Source organism: Paroedura picta, chromosome 8 (assembly GCF_049243985.1).
Source record: "Paroedura picta isolate Pp20150507F chromosome 8, Ppicta_v3.0, whole genome shotgun sequence".
Lineage (NCBI taxonomy): Eukaryota > Metazoa > Chordata > Lepidosauria > Squamata > Gekkonidae > Paroedura > Paroedura picta.
The window spans coordinates 98,061,400-98,083,592 of record NC_135376.1 but is presented as its reverse complement, the minus strand read 5'-3'; positions in this window follow the sequence as shown (position 1 = coordinate 98,083,592).

The window sequence follows — 22,193 nt, the reverse complement described above, 5'->3', positions numbered from 1 at the left end:
GGAACTATGTTTGGAGTGTCCATTATTGACACTCATATGTGACCGCAATCATTGCTCAATCTTCCCTGTATCAATCCAATTCAGTATATGTGCTGAGGCTAGCACCAAAGCACACTGAGGTTTCCCATCATGTAGATGACAGAGACATGTTGTACAGAACCTGAGCACTGTAACATAATCTCAGGTATCCTGTTTCCACCATAGTAATTCATATAGGTTTATGTCATGGAGTCATCTGTAGGCAAACAGGACCTGCTGTTCTTGAATCCTGCACAACAAAGAATCAAAGACACATTAATAGCTCTGAATTTTGAGTCTTATTAATAGTCTAAATTGATGTTCTGACCCGGTACTCAGACAATAATAGTACAACGCTTTCCACAGTAATATAACAAGGCATCTGTGAAGATTTCATAGTCACAGTATCAAGGTATCCTCTACTAGAGATTCAATGTGATGAGTGTAAGATTATGATCTTAAAGATCCTGCTTCAAATCCCCACTCTGCCATGGAAATTTGCAGAGTGACTCTTTCTCAACTTATCCTACCTCACAGGGTCACTGTGAGGAGAAAGTGGAAGATCACTATATCAGAGCCCTCAGGAGAGTCAAGGAAATAGTGAGTTTCAACTGAAGGTGTTCCTTAAAGATTCTACTTTTTTGTTTTTGTTTTTTGTTTTTTTGTTGTTTTTTCCCTCACCCAGGGGGGTGGAAATCTGTTTTCCAGAGGGATAGCCTCAGTAGTCCTTTCAATGGAAAAACATTGTGGAATAGATCCATAAATGCCACATTTCAGTAGGGAATGAGCACAGATGCTGCAGACCAACAACCTGGACAGCATGCCCAAGGCTCACTGAAGACTGGATTCAAAATACAAAAGGGAACCTGCCTGACCATCCAGTCACTGAAATAGGGATACACATAGCAACTATATAGCCTGATGTGAGCCACTATAGTTGCAATATAAGTTGGGAATAACCAAGTTGCAGACACTAGACCAAAAAGCAACACATTATAAACATAATAAAAAGCATTATGTAGAAATGCAGGAATGGATGTAAGAAGCCAGTGCCCTTAAGAGTGATTATGGCAAACCATAAGCTTCTTGACCAATGAGGGAGACTCTTGTTCATGACATATGAACTCCTCAATCTCTCTGTACTTAGTATGTCACCCAACATACAGGATAGCTGTTTCACCTACACTCTTTAGGACTATTATATACATAAAGGTAAAGGTATCCCCTGTGCAAGCACCGAGCCATGTCTGACCCCTGGGGTGACGCCATCCAGCGTTCGCCCAGCAGACAACACAGGGTGGTTTGCCACTCCCTTCCCCAGTCATTACTGTTTTACCGCACAGCAAGCTGGGTACTCATTTTACCAACCTCGGAAGGATGGATACACACACTATATATATACATACATATATATATCACATGTATACACAAATGTATACACATGTATACACAACTACACAGGTATACAGCAACACTGTCTCTAAGGATGGCTGCCACTTCATCGATCAGGAATGGTGGATGCCAAACGGAGGCTACACCAAGTGCTCTGCATCATAAATATACAAATACAAAAACAAGATTATTATTATCATCACTGTTTCCCAAACATGGGAACAATAGGATAAGTTTCCAGAAAATATACAAAGGACCCCCAATGCTGGGGCTGCAGATTCCCTGGGGATTAAGTAGAATTTCCATTCATAGCATCCCCTTACTCTCTATTTTGAGGGGTGCACAGCTGCATTTGAGTGGGCGGGATTGGTTGGTAGATCTGATCAGGATAAAAGAAGATCCTGACTATGGGAACCTGCATGCTCACCGTTGCCAATATTTTGGCTGTCAATATGAATTTCTTTATGTGCCCAAGCATCTCATATGTCTGAGCACTAAATGTTTACCATCAAAAGGAAAAAAAACCCCAGGTTTAGACCTTATTCAGGGAACCACGGGGAATGATTAGCCAAGAATGATGATGCATTACAATATAGGCTGGCATTACCGTATTGTGGCTTTTTGCCCCCTTTCCTGAAGCATTCAATTGCCACTCTCCACATTTGAGTTGCACTGCCACTATGCCAGTGGATCCCCTATGCGTCATAAAATATATTTTCCTTCCCTCAGTTTCAAAAAGCGGGGAGGGAGGAAGGTGACAACAGATCTAATCATTGCTGGTTGTACATCCAAAAGATGGAGGTGGCTCTGAGATGCTTAATTTAAAACAATCCAAAATAAGAACAGCCTTTCCTCCTGAGTCTAAACATCCTGTTTTTCTGCTAATGCAGGTGTGAATGCAAGTTTACTCAGGGCCTCTGTAGACAGAAGGCTATAATACCCTTGCTTTTATAAAAATCAGTTCTGAGATGATCTCAGATCCTTTGCCAGCAACTGTGTCAAAGATTCACTTGTAGTGGCAGCAGGTAACGGCATCTATATAGCCTAGGAACCCATGTCCAATCTCTTTCCCAATCTTTCCTGTGTGTTGGGAATGTGGGCAGAGCTGACGCTCAAAGTCGGGGACAGGGGGAGAGCACCATTGCCTGTCCCTTGGATTTCCCCACAGTCTGTAGTGACAAATCACAAAACTCTAGGAGAGGGAAAGACGAACTCCAGCTAGAGCCTATAGACCTACTAAAATGAAATGACCTCACAAAGAGCTCACTTCAGTTCCACTGGAGGGGAGGAGATGTCTGTTACTGGCTGAGGGGATATCACAACACACTAGGAGAGGGAAAGAAGAACTCCAGCTAGAGACTATAGACCTACTAAAATGAAATGACATCACAAAGAGCTCACCTGAGTTCCACTGGAGGGGAGGAGATGTCTGTTACTGGCTGGGGGGATACCACAACACACTAGGAGAGGGAAAAACGAACTCCAGCTAGAGACTATATACCTACTAAAATGAAATGACCTCACAAAGAGCTCACCAGTTCCACTGGAGGGGAGGAGATGTCTGTTACTGGCAGAGGGGATATCACAAAACACTAGGGGAGGGAAAGACGAACTCAAGCTAGAGCCTATAGACCTACTAAAATGAAATGACATCACAAAGAGCTCACCTGAGTTCCACTGGAGGGAAGGGGATGTCTGTTACTGGCTGAGGGGATATCACAACACACTAGGAGAGAGAAAGACGAACTCCAGCTAGAGACTATAGACCTACTAAAATGAAATGACCTCACAAAGAGCTCACTTCAGTTCCACTGGAGGGGAGGGGATGTCTGTTACTGGCTGAGGGGATATCACAAAATACTAGGGGAGGGAAAGCCGAACTCCAGCTAGAGCCTATAGACCTACTAAAATGAAATGACATCACAAAGAGCTCACCTGAGCTCCACTGGAGGGGAGGGGATGTCTGTTACTGGCTGAGGTATTATCACAACACACTAGGAGAGGGAAAGACGAACTCCAGTTAGAGACTATAGACCTACTAAAATGAAATGACATCACAAAGAGCTCACCTGAGTTCCACTGGAGGGGAGGGGATGTCTGTTACTGGCAGAAGTGATATCACAACACACTAGGAGAGGGAAAGACGAACTCCAGTTAGAGACTATAGACCTACTAAAATGAAATGACATCACAAAGAGCTCACCTGAGTTCCACTGGAGGGGAGGGGATGTCTGCTACTGGCTGAGGGGATATCACAAAACACTAGGAGAGGGAACTCCAGCTAGTCCCTATAGACCTACTAAAATGCAATGACCTTACAAAGAGCTCACCTGAGTTCCACTGGAGGAGAGGGGATGTCTGCTACTGGCTGAGGGGATATCACAACACACTAGGAGAGGGAAAGACGAACTCCAGCTAGAGACTATAGACATACTAAAATGAAATGACATCACAAAGAGCTCACCTGAGTTCCACTGGAGCGGAGGGGATGTCTGCTACTGGCTGAGGGGATATCACAAAACACTAGGAGAGGGAACTCCAGCTAGTCCCTATAGACCTACTAAAATGCAATGACCTTACAAAGAGCTCACCTGAGTTCCACTGGAGGAGAGGGGATGTCTGTTACTGGCTGAGGTGATATCACAACACACTAGGAGAGGGAAAGACGAACTCCAGCTACAGACTATAGACCTACTAAAATGAAATGACATCACAAAGAGCTCACCTGAGTTCCACTGGAGGGGAGGGGATGTCTGCTACTGGCTGAGGGGATATCACAACACACTAGGAGAGGGAAAGACGAACTCCAGCTAGAGACTATAGACCTACTAAAATGTAATGACCTCACAAAGAGCTTACCTGAGTTCCACTGGAGGGGAGGGGATGTCTGTTACCGGCTGAGGTGATATCACAACACACTAGGAGAGGGAAAGACGAACTCCAGCTAGAGACTATATACCTACTAAAATGAAATGACATCACAAAGAGGACACCTGAGTTCCACTGGAGGGGAGGGGATGTCTGCTACTGGCTGAGGGGATATCACAAAACACTAGGAGAGGGAAAGACGAACTCCAGCAAGTAACTATAGACCTACTAATATGAAATGACATCACGAAGAGCTCACCTGAGTTCCCCTGGAGTTGAGGGGAGGTCTGTTACTGGCTGAGGGGATATCACAACACACTAGTAGAGGGAAAGACAAACTCCAGCTAGAGACTACAGACCTATTAAAATGCAATGACCTTACAAAGAGCTCACCTGAGTTTCACTGGAGGTGAGGGGAAGTCTGTTACTGGCTGAGGGGATATCACAACACACTAGGAGAGGGAAAGACGAACTCCAGCTAGAGACTATAGACCTACTAAAATGAAATTACCTCACAAAGAGCTCACCTGAGTTCCACTGGAGGGAAGGGGATGTCTGTTACTGGCTGAGGGGATATCACAACACACTAGGAGAGGGAAAGACGAACTCCAGCTAGGGACTACAGACCTACTAAAATGGTATGACCCCAGAAAGAGCTCACCTGAGTTCCACTGGAGGGGAAGGGATGTCTCTTACTGGCTGAAGGGATATCACAACACACTAGGAGAGGGAAAGACGAACTCAAGCTAGAGAATATAGACCTACAAAAATGATATGACCCCAGAAAGAGCTCACCTGAGTTCCACTGGAGGGGAGGGAATGTCTGTTACTGGCTGAGGTGATATCACAACACACTAGGAGAGGGGAAGACGAACTCCAGCTAGGGACTATAGACCTACAAAAATGATATGACCCCAGAAAGAGCTTACCTGAGTTCTACTGGAGGGGAGGGGATGTCTGTTACTGGCTGAGGTGATATCACAACACACTAGGAGAGGGAAAGACGAACTCCAGCTAGAGACTATAGACCTATTAAAATGCAATGACCTTACAAAGAGCTCACCTGAGTTCCACTGGAGGGGAGGGGATGTATGTTACTGGCTGAGGGGATATCACAAAACACTAGGAGAGGGAAAGAAGAACTCCAGATAGAGACTATAGAGCTACTAAAATGAAATGACATCACAAAGAGCTCACCTGAGTTCCCCTGGAGGTGATGGGATGTCTGTTACTGGCTGAGGGGATATCACAACACACTAGGAGAGGGAAAGACGAACTCCAGCTAGAGACTATAGACCTACTAAAATGAAATGACCCCAGAAAGAGCTCACCTGAGTTCCACTGGAGGGGAGGGGATGTCTGCTACTGGCTGAGGGGATATCACAAAACACTAGGAGAGGGAAAGACGAACTCCAGCTAGAGAATATAGACCTGCTAAAACGAAATGACATAACAAAGAGCTCACCTGAGTTCCACTGGAGGTGAGGGGATGTCTGTTACTGGCTGAGGGGATATCACAACACACTAGGAGAGGGGAAGACGAACTCCAGCTAGAGAATATAGACCTGCTAAAATGAAATGACATAACAAAGAGCTCACCTGAGTTCCAGTGGAGGAGAGGGGATGTCTGTTACTGGCTGAGGTGATATCACAACACACTAGGAGAGGGGAAGACGAACTCCAGCTAGAGACTATAGACCTACTAAAATGCAATGACCTCAGAAAGAGCTTATCTGAGTTCTACTGGAGGGGAGGGGATGTCTGTTACTGGCTGAGGTGATATCACAACACACTAGGAGAGGAAAGACGAACTCCAGCTAGAGACTATAGACCTACTAAAATGAAATGACATCACAAAGAGCTCACCTGAGTTCCACTGGAGGGGAGGGGATGTCTGTTACTGGCTGAGGGGATATCACAACACACTAAGAGAGGGAAAGGCGAACTCCAGCTAGAGACTACAGACCTATTAAAATGCAATGACCTTACAAAGAGCTCACCTGAGTTCCACTGGAGGTGAGGGGAAGTCTGTTACTGGCTGAGGGGATATCACAACACACAAGGAGAGGGAAAGACGAAGTCCAACTAGAGACTATAGACCTACTAAAATGAAATTACCTCACAAAGAGCTCACCTGAGTTCCCCTGGAGGTGAGGGGAGGTCTGTTACTGGCTGAGGGGATATCACAACACACTAGGAGAGGGAAAGACGAACTCCAGCTAGGAACTATAGACCTACAAAAATGATATGACCCCAGAAAGAGCTTACCTGAGTTCTACTAGAGGGGAGGGGATGTCTGTTACTGGCTGAGGTGATATCACAACACACTAGGAGAGGGAAAGACGAACTCCAGCTAGAGACTATAGACCTATTAAAATGCAATGACCTTACAAAGAGCTCACCTGAGTTCCACTGGAGGGGAGGGGATGTATGTTACTAGCTGAGGGGATATCACAAAACACTAGGACAGGGAAAGAAGAACTCCAGATAGAGACTATAGAGCTACTAAAATGAAATGACATCACAAAGAGCTCACCTGAGTTCCCCTGGAGGTGATGGGATGTCTGTTACTGGCTGAGGGGATATCACAACACATTAGGAGAGGGAAAGACGAACTCTAGCTAGGGACTATAGACCTACTAAAATGAAATGACCCCAGAAAGAGCTCACCTGAGTTTGTAAGCCGTGACTTGATTGTAGATTGTAATCCGTGACTTCTTCGGGTAGTAAAAAAAAGCTCACCTGAGTTCCACTGGAGGGGAGGGGATGTCTACTACTGGCTGAGGTGATATCACAACACACTAGGAGAGTGAAAGGCGAACTCCAGCTAGAGACTACAGACCTATTAAAATGCAATGACCTTACAAAGAGCTCACCTGAGTTCCACTGGAGGTGAGGGGAAGTCTGTTACTGGCTGAGGGGATATCACAACACACTAGGAGAGGGAAAGACGAAGTCCAACTAGAGACTATAGACCTACTAAAATGAAATGACCTCACAAAGAGCTCACCTGAGTTCCCCTGGAGGTGAGGGGAGGTCTGTTACTGGCTGAGGGGATATCACAACACACTAGGAGAGGGAAAGACGAACTCCAGCTAGGGACTATAGACCTACTAAAATGATATGACCCCAGAAAGAGCTTACCTGAGTTCTACTGGAGGGGAGGGGATGTCTGTTACTGGCTGAGGGGATATCACAAAACACTAGGACAGGGAAAGAAGAACTCCAGATAGAGACTATAGAGCTACTAAAATGAAATGACATCACAAAGAGCTCACCTGAGTTCCCCAGGAGGTGATGGGATGTCTGTTACTGGCTGAGGGGATATCACAACACATTAGGAGAGGGAAAGACCAACTCTAGCTAGGGACTATAGACCTACTAAAATGAAATGACCCCAGAAAGAGCTCACCTGAGTTTGTAAGCCGTGACTTGATTGTAGATTGTAAGCCGTGACTTCTTCGGGTAGTAAAAAAAAGCTCACCTGAGTTCCACTGAAGGGGAGGGGATGTCTACTACTGGCTGAGGTGATATCACAACACACTAGGAGAGGGAAAGACGAACTCCAGCTAGAGACTACAGACCTATTAAAATGCAATGACCTTAAAAAGAGCTCACCTGAGTTCCACTGGAGGGGAAAGGATGTCTGCTACTGGCTGAAGGGATATCACAAAACACTAGGAGAGGGAAAGACGAACTCCAGCTAGTAACTATAGACCTACTAAAATGAAATGACATCACGAAGAGCTCACCTGAGTTCCCCTGGAGTTGAGGGGAGGTCTGTTACTGACTGAGGGGATATCACAACACACTAGTAGAGGGAAAGACAAACTCCAGCTAGAGACTACAGACCTATTAAAATGCAATGACCTTACAAAGAGCTCACCTGAGTTTCACTGGAGGTGAGGGGAAGTCTGTTACTGGCTGAGGGGATATCACAACACACTAGGAGAGGGAAAGACGAACTCCAGCTAGAGACTATAGACCTACTAAAATGAAATTACCTCACAAAGAGCTCACCTGAGTTCCACTGGAGGGAAGGGGATGTCTGTTACTGGCTGAGGGGATATCACAACACACTAGGAGAGGGAAAGACGAACTCCAGCTAGGGACTATAGACCTACTAAAATGGTATGACCCCAGAAAGAGCTCACCTGAGTTCCACTGGAGGGGAAGGGATGTCTCTTACTGGCTGAAGGGATATCACAACACACTAGGAGAGGGAAAGACGAACTCAAGCTAGAGAATATAGACCTGCGAAAATGAAATGACATAACAAAGAGCTCACCTGAGTTCCACTGGAGGGGAGGGAATGTCTGTTACTGGCTGAGGTGATATCACAACACACTAGGAGAGGGAAGACGAACTCCAGCTAAAGCCTATAGACCTACAAAAATGATATGACCCCAGAAAGAGCTTACCTGAGTTCTACTGGAGGGGAGGGGATGTCTGTTACTGGCTGAGGTGATATCACAACACACTAGGAGAGGGAAAGACGAACTCCAGCTAGAGACTATAGACCTATTAAAATGCAATGACCTTACAAAGAGCTCACCTGAGTTCCACTGGAGGGGAGGGGATGTATGTTACTGGCTGAGGGGATATCACAAAACACTAGGAGAGGGAAAGAAGAACTCCAGATAGAGACTATAGAGCTACTAAAATGAAATGACATCACAAAGAGCTCACCTGAGTTCCCCTGGAGTTGAGGGGAGGTCTGTTACTGGCTGAGGGGATATCACAACACACTAGTAGAGGGAAAGACGAACTCCAGCTAGAGACTACAGTCCTATTATAATTCAATGACCTTACCAAGAGCTCACCTGAGTTCCACTGGAGGTGAGGGGAAGTCTGTTACTGGCTGAGGGGATATCACAACACACTAGGAGAGGGAAAGACGAACTCCAGCTAGAGACTATAGACCTACTAAAATGAAATTACCTCACAAAGAGCTCACCTGAGTTCCACTGGAGGGAAGGGGATGTCTGTTACTGGCTGAGGGAATATCACAAAACACAAGGAGAGGGAAAGACGAACTCCAGCTAGTAACTATAGACCTACTAAAATGAAATGACATCACAAAGAGCTCACCTGAGTTCCCCTGGAGGTGAGGGGAGGTCTGTTACTGGCTGAGGGGATATCACAACACACTAGGAGAGGGAAAGACGAACTCCAGCTAGGGACTATAGACCTACTAAAATGGTATGACCCCAGAAAGAGCTCACCTGAGTTCCACTGGAGGGGAAGGGATGTCTCTTACTGGCTGAAGGGATATCACAACACACTAGGAGAGGGAAAGACGAACTCAAGCTAGAGAATATAGACCTGCGAAAATGAAATGACATAACAAAGAGCTCACCTGAGTTCCACTGGAGGGGAGGGGATGTCTGTTACTGGCTGAGGGGATATCACAACACACTAGGAGAGGGAAAGACGAACTCCAGCTACAGACTATAGACCTACTAAAATGAAATGACATCACAACGAGCTTACCTGAGTTCCACTGGAGGGGAGGGGATGTCACAAAACACTAGGAGAGGGAAAGAAGAACTCCAGATAGAGACTATAGACCTACTAAAATGAAATGACATCACTAAGAGCTCACCTGAGTTCCCCTGGAGGTGAGTGGATGTCTTTTACTGGCTGAGGGGATATCACAACACACTAGGAGAGGGAAAGGCGAACTCCAGCTAGAGCCTATAGACCTACTAAAATGCAATGACCTTACAAAGAGCTCACCTGAGTTCCTCTGGAGAGGAGGGGATGTCTGTTACTGGCTGAGGTGATATCACAACACACTAGGAGAGGGAAAGACGAACTCTAGCTAGGGACTATAGACCTACTAAAATGAAATGACCCCAGAAAGAGCTCACCTGAGTTTGTAAGCCGTGACTTGATTGTAAGCCGTGACTTGATTGTAGATTGTAAGCCGTGACTTCTTCGGGTAGTAAAAAAAAGCTCACCTGAGTTCCACTGGAGGGGAGGGGATGTCTACTACTGGCTGAGGTGATATCACAACACACTAGGAGAGTGAAAGGCGAACTCCAGCTAGAGACTACAGACCTATTAAAATGCAATGACCTTACAAAGAGCTCACCTGAGTTCCACTGGAGGTGAGGGGAAGTCTGTTACTGGCTGAGGGGATATCACAACACACTAGGAGAGGGAAAGACGAAGTCCAACTAGAGACTATAGACCTACTAAAATGAAATGACCTCACAAAGAGCTCACCTGAGTTTCCCTGGAGGTGAGGGGAGGTCTGTTACTGGCTGAGGGGATATCACAACACACTAGGAGAGGGAAAGACGAACTCCAGCTAGGGACTATAGACCTACTAAAATGATATGACCCCAGAAAGAGCTTACCTGAGTTCTACTGGAGGGGAGGGGATGTCTGTTACTGGCTTAGGTGATATCACAACACACTAGGAGAGGGAAAGACGAACTCCAGCTAGGGACTATAGACCTACTAAAATGAAATGACATCACAACGAGCTTACCTGAGTTCCACTGGAGGGGAGGGGATGTCACAAAACACTAGGAGAGGGAAAGAAGAACTCCAGATAGAGACTATAGACCTACTAAAATGAAATGACATCACTAAGAGCTCACCTGAGTTCCCCTGGAGGTGAGTGGATGTCTTTTACTGGCTGAGGTGATATCACAACACACTAGGAGAGGGAAAGACGAACTCCAGCTAGAGACTATAGACCTACTAAAATGAAAGGACCTCACAAAGAGCTCACCTGAGTTCTACTGGAGGTGAGGTGCTGTCTGTTACTGGCTGAGGGGATATCACAACACACTAGGAGAGGGAAAGACGAACTCCAGCTATAGACTATAGACCTACTAAAATGAAAGGACCTCACAAAGAGCTCACCTGAGTTCCACTGGAGGTAAGGGGAAGTCTGTTACTGGCTGAAGGGATATCACAACACACTAGGAGAGGGAAAGACGAACTCCAGCTAGCGACTATAGACCTACTAAAATGAAATGACATCACAAAGAGCTCACCTGAGTTCCACTTGAGGGGAGGGGATGTCTGTTACTGGCTGAGGTGATATCACAACACACTAGGAGAGGGAAAGACGAACTCCAGCTAGAGACTATAGACCTACTAAAATGAAATGACCTCACAAAGAGCTCACCTGAGTTCCACCGGAGGGGAAGGGATGTCTTTTACAGGCTAAGGGAACATAACAACACACTAGGAGTTAGAAAGGAATCCCACCACCAGCTAGAAACTATATGTAACCTATTCAGTTTAAACAACAAAATAAAAAATAATTTATTTTTATTTCAAAAAGGAGAGAGTTCAAATCTCTGGCACTGTAACACTTGCATTTATGGAAAGAACTATAACCCAATTTCCACAGATATCATCTTTGGAACAATATTCAGCACATCTAATAGCAACAATTCAGGCCTGCTGTCTTTGGGCAGACCAGGGCCTCAGTCTTTCTGCCTTCTGTCCAGGCAATCCCTTGAAGAAGCACCAGCTTGCAGCTGTGCTGTCATGGAAGATCTTCTGTTCTTCACAGAAGTCTCTGGTATCTTTGCACTCAGATGGAAGGCATCAGGATACAAATAGCAGCAGAGTTCCTTACCTAAAATATGAATAGATAGTTTTCAAACCAAGGAGTGCTTCTGAGGGGAGAGGGTTTTCCCTTATAGCTTCAGGCCTACAACCCTTCTGGGGAAATTGCGCCTTTTCTTCCTTATAAGGCAGTGGTTCCCAACCCCGGGTCTGCGGCCCAGGAGTGGGCCGTGAGAGCTTCGGCAGTGGGCCGCTGCTCCCTTTCCCGCCAAAGCGGCCGATTAACAGTGGGCCGGGAAGCTTCTTGCTGCGGGAGGGGGGGGAGAGGGAAGCACGGCCGCCGGCACGCCAGCAGCGCAAATATGCGCATGGTAGTTTGCACCCAGCGGGAGCGCAAACACGCATGCATGGCAACCGCGCGTGTTTGTGACCCCATCAGTCCACGCGTGTGCATTTGCATGAGGATGCCGCCCATGCGTGGGGCCCCGGGTCACCCTCTCCCCCCTCCCCTTGGCAACGGGCCGCAACCTGAAATAGTTTGCGGACCGCTGTTATAAGGAATAAACCAACCCTCTATCTCCCTCCGGTGGACTCAGGGCTACATCCATCCATACTTTATAAAGGAGGGTGTTGGAAGGAACTTGATTCTCACCAGCAGGGAAGAAATGGTTGATGAGGTAAAAGTTGTGGGCATGCTTGGTATGATTTTGGACTTTATTTTGGACTTTATGATCTTGGGGAAGAGAAAGGCTTTATGTAGTCACCCATAAAAGCTGCATTTCAGGAAAGCAAATTTGAACAAACTTAAAGTTATGTTGAGTAGAATCCCATGGTCAGAAAAACTGGAGAGGAAAGTCCAAGAAGTTTGGGAATTTCTCAGAAGTGAAATACTGAAGGCACAACCACAGATGTGTGAAGAAAACGGTTTATCCCCAACCCTTTTTTCTGGGTGCTTCCTTCCTTCCTTCTTTCCTTCCTCATAACCTTCCTTATTAATCCGGATGAGCTTGAAGGCAGCCATGTTTACTATGCCTGCTTCATTTGCCAGAAGGTGCTTTGGTTGTAGCTGTGCTCCTGAGTTTAAGGCTGACAGTGATAAGTATTTTTATTGTAATACAAGGCACCCTGAAGAATAGTCAGATGAAATCTGCATTGAAATATGCTTAAGCTTTGAAGGGAAGACCTAAGGAGACTTTCTGCCAGCCTCAGGAGCTGCCAAATTATCCCAAAGAATCTGAACTTCCTGCCAGCCTCTTACAGCTAATCTTGGTGGGTTTAATTTATTTTTCTTCCTTTAAGCTCTAAAATATCATAAGAGCTTGACACAGCATCAATTGCGGAGTTCCTAACCTGGTGTCATCTTGTCTCTTCGCACTGTGAAAGCAAAGAAAAACACTTGTTTGCTGAATTGGAACATAGTTTGTTGTCTTTTATTTGAAAGAAGATACATTATTTGGAAATTCACTAGATTGAGTGCTAAACACAAACGTGCTGGATTGTGGTATTGCCCTCTCTTCATCTAAAACCACAAAACAAATTCTAGTCAAATAACGCAACTGCTGTAATTCTGCCTTCCTCATCTCACTACACACTCAGCATTAAGCGATTGAGTTGGAATGTGGGAAGGTTGTCCTCACGCGTATAGCAGATGAAACACTGTAATCTTCTGCCTATTGACATTTGCAGGGTGACTCATTGATGTAACAGCCACAACACAATTTGTCATCTGTGCATATCAAAACCTGTCACACCGGCTGCTATCAGGCCCCTACCAGAACAGTTGCTGTTTCAGATGAATGACTGGAAAACTTGCATGGCCGTGCTGCACTGGAAAAGGGTCTAGGGTAGCAAACTTTGGGATGGGAAATTCTTAGATATCTTTGGGTGGCAACTAAGGAGGGCAGGGTTTCGGTGGGGAAGGGACCTTGGTGGGTTATAATGCCAGAGTTCCAAAGGAGTTGTTTTCACCAGGAGAAATGATCTCTGTAGACTAGAGTTCCTGTTGGAATATGCAAAATCTGTAGCGTGCATGATTGAACAGAATATGAGGAATTCCCTGTTCAGGGGGCATTGGATCACTGGAGCATATTTAGGTCAGGAACTTCCTGATTTTTTTTTCAAATAATCTCCTCTGTGTCTTGATTGGTTCAACTGGAGACTTCCTGCTACTTTGAGCACACTTCCTTCCTGCTTGTCCCTAAAACAAACTGACAGAATGAACTGAAAGTGCTACATCCTGGTGCTATATGCCTCTTTGCAAATTTAAACTCTGCCAAACAGTTCAGTCATAATTCCAGATTTTCCAGTCCCACCTGGAGGCTGGCAACATGAGCAGGGGTTCAAATGCTTTCTTCCATGGAGACTAAAGCTTAGCTTACACATTCAGAGAATAGAGTGGTGGAATGTCATGTCAGTAGAATGGACTGCAGACTGTGGGGGTAGATTTCAGTTCTGGGGGGCTTTCCGCACCGGGATCTTTGTAGCAAATTGGTTGCTGAATGAAAAATCGCCATTTAAAATAGTGGAATTCGTCATTATGCATACCTGACTTTGTAGTGGAATCCAGTTGCGTTTCCATCGTTTCCCACAAGCTTCCGGTCTCAGCAAAAATCGCTAGAAAGGAAGCGCTATTGCCAAGCTCGTCCCGCCCCTGGCCGTCAAGCAGCCAATGGGCAGCCGTTAGCATGCTCCCAAACAGCCCCTTTCCCTTTAAGAAAGTTTAAAAAAAAAAAAAACACACCCATTGCAACGAATCTGTGTTGATTCGTTGCAACGGAGAGACCCATCCAGCTGGCAGGTGTGTTTGAGCTGTCGTTTAATCGTTGCCACGCTCCCTCCGAGTGAAAAAAAAAATCCCCCCCCCTCTCACGGGCCCGATTTTCGGCCGAAAACAGTGTAAAAAATAAAGGGAAAATACATCAGCAAACGGGCTTCTCTGTTGTTTGTGCTTAGTGACTCTGGGGAGGGACTGAAGCCGGGGAAGCCTCTAAACAGAGGCTCGCTGGTGCGTTTATCCCCGCTCGCTCGGAGAAAAAAAAATGGCGATCGCTTCGCCGGAAGATCAGAGGAGAGAGCCAGGGGGAGGGACTTTGTAGAAATCGCAACAATGTTAACGCACAGGTCTTTTTCACTAGTGTTGCAGATTGGTTGCAGGAGTGTAGCGCTTTCCGGAGGGTGAATCCACTTTTGGGGATTTCCCTGAAAGCGCTACAACGAAGCGCTTTTTGCGGATCGGTTTCAGGTGTGTGGCAGATTGTCAACGACGTTGTGCATAACGGCAAATCAATAGCGTTTTCAATTGGCAACCATTGTGCGATTTTGAAGGCGTGCGAAAAGCCCCTGGATGTTCTTTCACAGCAAAAAGATTCCTTGTGAATAGAAAAGGAGTATCGTGAGAAGAACATGTCTACTCCTACTCTTGGCTTGATTTTCTGTTTGTGGGGATTTTTTTAACCTTCAAAACATCTGCTGCCTGTAATCTGGTGTCCCTTCTGTCATCTCAGCATTTTACCCTCCCCATCTCATTCTCTTTCTCTCCTGTGTAAATCACCTAAGATACAGGCAAGTGGCTTTTTAACATTCTCTCCAAATTGTCAGCATGTTGGTTTCTTTATATACTTCAGCAGCTCATCCCTTGTTTGCTTGTTCAGCATACCCAAGTGATGAGCAGAAGGACTCTTCAAAGGTTTGTTTGACTTTGAGAGCCAGCTTGGTGTAGTGGTTAGGAGTGCAGACTTCTAATCTGGCGAGCCGGGTTTGATTCCCCGCTCCTCCCCCACATGCAGCCAGTTGGGTAACCTTGGGCTTACCACAGTGCTAATAAAGCTGTTCTGACTGAGCAGTAATAGAAGGGATCTCTCAGCCTCACCTCCCTCACAAAGTGTCTGCTAGAGTTGAGCGCTCTGGTGCGCTTCCGTGAGCATCGCCCCTCCCATCTGTGCTGGGACGCTGGCCGCCTCCGGTGTTGGTGCTCTCCGAAGCAAATGATGCATGCCTAGTTGTCTGTTGTGGGGAGAGGAAAGGGAAAGTGTCTGTAAGCCACTTTGAGACTCCTTCAGGTAGAGAAAAGCAGCATATAAGAACCAACTCCTTCTCTTCCTCCTCTTCCTCCTCCTCCTCCCTCTTCTTTCCCAGGGGGAAGGGGGAGCTGAAGAAACCTTTGCCCATGTCTTGGCTTGAGAGGAAATCAGTGGCAGATTATTGGGATATTTGATTAATATAGTTGATTTTTCCCAGTTGTAGAAGCATGATACTGAGTGCAGTAGATACATCTTCCAAGTATATTGCAAAAAAGGTAAACTGACATTTATTCAGATAGCCCAAGTTCACATTCAGGTTGCAGTAAAAAGGAGAGAGAGAAGCCTAATCTAAAGAGTCCTTCCCCTTGTCCAGCATCGTCCGTGTGGATGTACGAGGGCACTGTCTCCATAGCAGAGACAGGTGTCTCCATGGAAGGCCATGTGGAGAAAAGGAGAGGACAAAATAAGATGAGGGGTTCAGAGGGCAGTTCCCAGGACAAGACAAAGAGAGGCACCCCATTCAAGGAGATAACACCTAAACATAATTAGTGAGGTAGCCCCACCCTACTCCAAGTCCAGGCATGCCAAGTTCCTCACTCCAACACATTTGGGGGGTGGGGTGATGGTGGAAAGTGTCATTAAGTCACAGCTGACTTACAAGGATCTCTTGAGTTTTCAAGGTAAGAAACATTGCCTGCTTCTGAGCAGTAACTCTGGACTTCTATGGTGGTCTCCTATCCAAGTACTAAGCAGGGCTGACTGTCAGCTTTTGAGATTTGATGAGTCCAGGTAACCTGGGCTACCTATGTCAGGTTAACTCTTACATACATCAAAATATAGGTCCCATGAAAAAATAATTCCTAACCATGCATGATGTGCTAAATTCCAGATCTGTTACAGCAAAAGTATAATTATATCAAGACTAATATTATTGCTGTAAGTAACCCCTGGAATAATGACTTGTCTGGACATGGGCCAAGGCAGCACATTGTACAAAAAGCCATTATATGGATGTCAGGCATACCCATAAGCAACAGAGCTGGAAGAATTGCCTGTGAGGAAGTACAGAATGGTAGGACAAGAAACGAATTAGCTGGCAGGGGGGACATCTGATCTGGGCCCACTCTGGTTTTACTAAATGATGCAGCAATTGTGTTTTTAATTCCTAAATTGGAACCTAATGTGTGTTCTCTTGCTTGATACAACACTGTGGTGCAGAAGATGGTGTTTAGGATTGGCACGCCTTCACTGCTAACTGGTGGGAATGGGTAGGGGGACGGAGGGTGACACTACATCTGTGGTTGCCAACCTCTAAGTTTGGCTTGGAAATCTCTCAGAACTGATCTCCAGACAACTGAGATCAATTTCCCTGGAAAAAATGGTTGCTTTGGAGGGTGGACGTCATGGCATTATATCCTGTCTAGGTCCCTCCCTTCCCCAAGTAGGATTCCCAGGGCTCCCCTGGCAACTGGCAGGGAATGGGGGGAGTAATGGGACCAGGAGGGAGGGCCAGTCAACATGCAGCAACAGGCCTGTCACTGCCTATGTGGATGTGATGTCATCATGTTGGGGATATTGAGGTGATGCTCTGGTATTTGAGCAAAAACTCAATAGTAATTTTCACTTCTAACATGTCTGACATGATGCTGCATGTCAGCCGGGTCTCTCTTTTTTGGCTGTCAAATCCCAGTCCCCCACAGCTAGCCCTGCCTCCACTGAAGGATCTACCAACTCTATTCCCAAATCTCCAGTAATTTCTCAAACCAAAGTTGACAATCCTATCTTCATCACAGTCCCCTTATGCAGTCAGGGAAGAGATCCTCTGTGCCATCTATTGAGCAGGGGCAGGAGATATTTTTAAGCGAATTGGACCAATAACATGACATCTGGGGGAAAACCCAGAAGTGCTAATACACTTCTGTAGGAGTGGTTTTACCACCAAGTTTCCAATGAGAGGAGAGATGTCACTTCTGTGTTTCCTCCTTTTTCTCTCTCCTGTTGCCTGGAAGCAGGAGGTTGTTGGCAAAATGGGCAGCCTGGCATTCCCAATGCCTCATTGGGCTTTGAAGTAGGATTGTCAGTAGGGTTATTGGGCCTCTCATTATGGTGGGAGACCTCCTGGCCACAAGCCTGTTGCCCACAACAGCTCCTAGAGATTACACAGGTGTCACAAACTGTGGCTGGCTCCGCTTGATCAGAAGCGACCCTCTTGAACAGAACTGCTCCAGACACATAGAAGCATAGAGTTGGAAGGGTCCTCCTGGGTCATCTAGTCCAACCCCCTGCACTATGCAGGACACTCACAACCCTATCGCTCATCCACTGTAACCTGCCACCCCATTGAATCTTCACAGAATCAGCCTCTCCATCAGTTGGCTATCCAGCCTCTGTTTAAAAATTTCCAAAGAAATTTTTAGCACATGTAGTGCTAAGGAGCGAGTCTTTATTGAAAGGATCCATAAGATGATGCGAAACACAGCATAGTGTGCAGGGGAGCATTGATAGAGACAAAGAGGGATGGGCCCTGGAGGGGTATTTATAAGGGGGTGATTCAGGCAGGAAGAGGGGTTCACACAAGAAAGATCATTGATCTAAAAAGGCCAAAGAGTTGGAGACATCTGGTCTGCCCTTGCTGTTGCTTGTGGCAGTAAATTTCCAGCCTCCCCTAAACAACCCAAGGTCTTAGGAAGATAAGAGTGAGTTCTCACAAAAGCCTCAGAGTTCTCACAAAAGCCTCTCGAAGTAATAAACCCGGCCGAGGAGGTGAGAGAAACTTCAGAGGAATGCAAGGAAATTCCTGAAGCCTTAACCCAAAGGATGGTGTGTGTGTGTGTGTGTGTGTGTGTGTGTGTGAGTGAAACTGCAAGCCTCCATATTAACTCTCCTGGCTCCAGCAGGAGAGAATATGACAACAGGATTGTTCTAGGAATCACCGGGAACTCTAAAGTTTTACCATAGAATTTCTGGTGATTCCTAGTTGTTGCTTCTGTGGTGTCCTGTCCCTTTCCCAAATAGGTCTTTATTTGCTAGACTTTAAACAGAGCTGGGCGACCTCCTGGAATGAGAACTGATCTCCATACTCCAAAGATCCATTCACCTGGAGAAAATGGCTCCCTTGGAGGGTTGACTGAATGGCTTCATACCCTGCTGTGGTCTCTCCCTAAACCCTGCCCTCTCCAGGATACACTCTCCAAATCTCCAGGCATTTTCTATCCTGGCACTGGCAACTAGCTACAACCAGCTTGGTGTAGTGGTTAAGAGCAAATTGGCTTCTTTTCTGGGGAGCCAGGTTTTATTCCGTGCTCCCCAGCATGCAGCCAGCTGGGTGATCTTGGGTTCGCCAGAGTACTGATAAAGCTGTTTTGACCAAGCAGAAATCCCAGGGCTCTCTCAGCCTCACCCACTTCACAGGGTGCCAGTTATAGGGAGAGGAAAGGGAAGGTGACTGTAAGCCACTTTAAGCCTCCTTCGGGTAGAGAAAGCAACATATAAGAACCAATTCTTCTTCTTCTTCTTCTTCTTCTTCAGTATAAATCAGGGCTCTCTCAGCCTCACCTACCTCACAGTACATTTGTTGTGGGGAGAGGAAAGGAAAGGCTGAAGTAATGACAGCCACGAGGCTTGCTTCTGTCTGTGCTAGGTCACTCTGGAGCTTTGGCAGCTCTCTCGAGCAGGCTAGGCTTTATTTGTTTTTCAGCTCAGGAGAACAGACTTCACAAAATACATCAGTGGACACAAAGGTTTGCAGAAGCTTAGTTATGTACACATTCCATTGTTATCAAATTTCAAGATGCTGTATAGCTTATGTTCACACAGGAAGGTTTCCTATGAGGTCAGCTATTTGCAGAAACCCTGTCTTTCTGATGATTAAACAGAGACCAGAGACTGACCTTTTGACCCTTCCTCAGCACCTGGGTTTGCCCAACAGCAAAGAGCAGAGACAAAATTAAGCAGATCTCTGCAGAAGGCAAATATAAGCTGCTTTGAGATTCTCTCCTGGTAGAGAAAAGTGGCATATAAAAAACTCTTCTTCTTTCTTCAAAGACCACATGAGCCTATAAATTGCCTTCCCTACTCAGGATGAGATGTTTGATAATCACTTGCTAGCAATTAGCTGTACTGGAGTCTTTGAAGTGAGAAAACAGAACTGAAAAGCAGTGTATTCTCAAACCACTGAGGAAGAGGCTAAGTATGATACTCTGCTGACTGCTTTAAGTAGATTATGTGCTCTTTGTGAACATGTTCGCCAATCACTGCAAAGTTTGGCAGTGTCAACCCAAAATGTTTACTTTGGCTTCTAGGGCTATAGCCAGCATTATGATCAGATTTACAACTCCCTTTTCACTTTTTAAAAGCTTTTTAGAAAGTTAAAGGTAAAGGTATCCCCTGTGCAAGCACCGAGTCATGTCTGACCCTTGGGGTGACGCCCTCTAGCGTTTTCATGGCAGACTCAATACGGGGTGGTTTGCCAGTGCCTTCCCCAGTCATGACCGTTTACCCCCCAGCAAGCTGGGTACTCATTTTACCAACCTCGGAAGGATGGAAGGCTGAGTCAACCTTGAGCCGGCTGCTGGGATTGAACTCCCAGCCTTATGGGCAAAGCTTTCAGACGGCTGCCTTACCACTCTGCGCCACAAGAGGCTCATTTTAGAAAGTTACTGTGTTTTAAATGAACATCAATATTCTACCTTTTAATATTGTAAATAAAACCTCCCCTCCCCCTTTTCCCCCCACTGCTTACCCTCTGGTTGTTCTCTGAGCAATCTATTGTTTTATATGTAACATTGGCTGGATTATAATGTGATATTTTGTTTTTCATTCTAATACAGATATGTTGTAACATTGGAACAAAATGGGTATTGAAGTTTTATGTCAGTTTCTCCCTGCAATTACACATTTGTGAAATCCTTTCTTTTCTGGAAAAAACCTCTTGTGGTGCAGGGTGGTAAGGCAGCCAACATACTGTCTGCAGCTCTGCCTATGAGGCTGGGAGTTCGATCCCAGCAGCCAGCTCAAGGTTCACTCAGCCTTCCATCCTTCCGAGGTCGGTAAAATGAGTACCCAGCTTGCTGGGGAGTAAAACGGTAATGACTGGGGAAGGGAATGGCAAACCACCCTGTATTGAGTCTGCCAAGAAAACGCTAGAGGGCGTCACCCCAAGGGTCAGGCATGACCCAGTGCTTGCACAGGGGATACCTTTACCTTTAAAGAGCCAGTTTGGTGTAGTGGTTAGGAGTGTGGACTTCTAATCTGGCATGCCAGGTTTGATTCTGCGCTCCAACTTGGAAGACCAACTTGGAAGTCCATATTGAATTGCCTAGGTATTGGGACCTCTCACCTATGAGGTGCTATACGGACCCACTAGACATAGCTCATGGCCCCTGCACATCAACAGCTTAAAGGTCTGGAACGGGTGAGAAGCAAACAAGGGCACCCTTCCCTCTCCAGCTGGAAAAGGGAAGATAGCTGTGGAAACAGTCAAGGACGATACAGAGGTGTCTCTGCATATCCTCATCATCACACTTTATTAATAACTCTCCTTTCCCAAAGGCTCAGGGTAGGTAGCAACATATAAATATAAGCAATAATAATTCAGTACAATTCCATATGAACATTATTACAATTTGGTGTAGTGGTTAGGAGTGTGGACTTCTAATCTGGCATGCTGGGTTTGATTCTGCACTCCCCCACATGCAGCCAGCTGTGTGACCTTGGGCTCGCCTTGGCATTGAAAAACTGTTCTGACCTAGCAGTGATATCAGAGCTCTCTCAGCCTCACCCACCCCACAGGGTGTCTGTTGTGGGGAGAGGAATGGGAAGGCGACTGTAAGCCGCTTTGAGCCTCCTTTGGGTAGGGAAAAGCGGCATATAAGAACCAACTCTTCTTCTTCTTCTACCTTTTCCTTTCCGGAATGGGTGGGCTTTGACGCTATATTCTTTTGTTGTTTCTTCATTCTCCCCCTTTCTCTTTCCCAGTGTGTTTTCTTTACAGGGTCATGATGTTACAACATTACTGTTATGAATCGGTGTATCCAGTTTGATGATCACAAGCAGAATACAATTTTAATTAGGATTTTGTGGGAATCTTCACTGGCCATTTCCTTAGTTTGATAAGGAGGACCTTTGAAAGGGCAGCAACTGTGCTGTTCTCCAAAATATATCCAGCCTCTTTTTTGCAATGTTATGATGTTTTAATGTTACTGCACATGTGCAAAAAAAGGAGATCCCGTCGCTGATGAAATAACTGACAACTTGGCCACACTTCAGAAGAAGAAGTCTGGGACACCTGGGGAGGATCAGATCCATATTCAAGAAAATAAATCGTTGAAATAAATGCATTTTTGTGGAAGTGGTGCAGGA